The sequence below is a fragment of the Strigops habroptila genome, chromosome Z (genome assembly GCF_004027225.2).
Source record: "Strigops habroptila isolate Jane chromosome Z, bStrHab1.2.pri, whole genome shotgun sequence".
In the NCBI taxonomy this organism is placed as follows: Eukaryota; Metazoa; Chordata; class Aves; order Psittaciformes; family Psittacidae; genus Strigops; species Strigops habroptila.
In genome coordinates, this window is record NC_044302.2 from 89944300 (window position 1) to 89947021 (window position 2722).

Sequence of the window (2722 nt, forward strand, 5' to 3'; positions counted from 1 at the left end):
GTTTGTTTTCTCAGCAGAAATTATTTCTTAGAGTCTAAGATGACCCCCACATCTGTGAGCAAGACTGGAGCCTCTCATCAGAAGTGTTACAATTATATGAAAACACAAAACAGCAGCTGTCAGAGGGGAAAAAAAGAAAAAGGTCAAAGTATTAGGGTTATGTGATTGCTCGCTAAGGCTATAGTTTACACTCTGCCACAAACCAGCATGGGAAGGGCAAATTTGCTTGGAGATCACAGATTCCTTTAGAGAAGATCCCTGCAGTGCAGCTGTAGTTTGTGACAAAGTGTAGCAGAACCACCCATTGGAGTATTGCTGACAAGTAGTAGAAGTTTTCCACTTCCACTGGAAAAGCCCCAGACTCTGGTTTCTGCAGATTCTACCTCCTTTTTCTGGATTTCTTCTTTCTTTGTGGTGGTGGTGGAGGACGGGCAAGATTCCCAGTCACTCTGTAATTAAAAATATTGTGCAAATGTCTGTGAAACAATATTTCTTATATTATATCCTGAGAGAATCAGGGCTCGGGAGCTGGTTAGTCACATGGTTCATGTGTGGAAGATCTGCACTGCCATGAGATGTTATTCTCCCATGACTCTAATATTTAGACAAAATACCGTAAAGACTCCTTGTCCATCCTATTAAAAAATAAACCAGATACAGTTCTATTAGAAGTGTTCAAACTGGTATTGTATGTGAGCTAAACAGCAGTAACTTCTGGAAAGACTCCAACTAGGAAGGAAATGGTTGGCTGCTCATGTTTGAGTATCCTCACTTTCCAGTTGTACCTTCCCAAGTTGAAAAGCTTTCAGTTTGGTCCACAGTTTCTCTGTCATTTGTTGAAAAAAATGGGAAGGAAAGAGACAGAGGCAGTATTTACCATAGCAGAACCATGGTTCCTCTGGGGGCTTTCCAAAGGACTGCTTTCAGTCCATGCTTGTGAACTGTATCCAGAATTACACAGGCTTTCTAACCTTCTTCCAAGCCACTGGTGACAAACACCTTCATCAGCTTCTTGTTTACAGACCTCATTGGCAGGTGAGGTTCTCTCTAACTTGACTGAGTTTCTCAGCTGGTCAATGTCTTTGTTAGATCACTCTCAATAGTTTTTTTAAAGCCCTGGTGATCTGGGAAGGTTCTTGAGAAAGAGAACAAAGAACATGTTATTCCTATATTCAAGAAGGGCAAGAAGGAGGATCTGGAGAGCTACAGGATCGACAGAATCAACTCAATCCCTGGGAAAATGAAAGAGTGAGAATTTACCCCTTTTTGTTTGAAATTCAGAATCCTGTGTCAATTAAGGTATGAAAATGTAGATCAAATAAATGAATAGCAGGTAACTTCACTGATACAGTCTTTAACTCAAGTAGTCCTTAGCTACTGGCTTCCAAAAGCTCAGAGTATGTTGAAGGGAAGATCAGTCTGTACAGGCCATTCTTATGCTCTCATCATAAATATTCACTGCTGCTTTCTGTCCCAGACATTATAGCATGGCAATTCTTAAATAATTCATCCCTATTTACAAGCTTCTAGACTGAAACCAAGACATCTTTCAACTGTAACTGACAATTGGTCATTTAGCTAAAGCTGTGAGTTACTGTTTCTTCGAAAATAATACGGAAAAAAGATAAACAGATAAAGATAGGAGGATTAAAATATGATAAGAAAATTATAGCTATAACTAAATTGGTAGTGCATGACAGAGACAACAGAGGTGTTTGTCTACTCAGCTTGCAGAACAAAAAGAGAGAAAACATTTTCTTTCCAATTTTGGCAATTTAGCTTAGAGACTTATCATAATTCTTCCAAAAGACAGAAGAGGAAGAGTTTTCTGTAGTGTTCACATGGCACAGTAATCACTAACCTTTCAAAAATGCTTCCTCAGAGACTTTAATTTTCTCTGAATCCAGCAGGTAAAGTACAAACATCAGTCTCTGTACACATATGTTTAAGTAGTGTTTCAAGCTCTAGGCACTTCTGGGATTTTACGGTGAGTAAGAATTCTCCCTTATACAGGAAGTGGAGATGTGGATTGTAGCTGATTGTATATTGGCATAAAACTAGATTTGCTGTGGGACTGAGGTGTTTGTGTGGGTGTTTGAGTATTACGATTTTGGTTAGTAAGACCCATGATTTGGGGTTAGTGTGGTTGGTTTGATGCCTTTATCAGCAATTTCCTGGAATTAAACTATGACATTGATAGGAAATGCAGCTGAGCAATTCTGACTCTAAACAAAAAAATTTTGTTTAAGGAAATAATTTAATACATATACATATCATAAAAGGAAACAATTGCATTTCTGAAGAACTAGGAAAAATACACTTGCAAAAAGATTGCATCACTGATTCATTATTTTAAATGTTAACTAGAGGTTAAATTATTAGCCCCTGGGAGGCGTAATTTAAAACAGCTTTAGGACTGATTCACTAGAGGACAGCTTTTCCTTTCTAAGCCCTTTTCCAGGCTAAAATATTTGGAAAACTAACCCCATGAGCACACTCCAGCTTGGTTTATAAGAACACATGCTTGATTCAAACTCCACTGAAAACAGCCTGTTTTTCAGTGAGATTGCAGCGAATCTCAGCAGGGGTCCCCAGTCTACCTGCTCCAGTTACTGGAATAAATAATGTACCTTTAACCTAGGAACTGGCTTATTTTTCACACACTTAGGAAAAACTATCTGTCTTTGTTGGGCTAACATCTTTCCATGTAGAAGCATTCTGT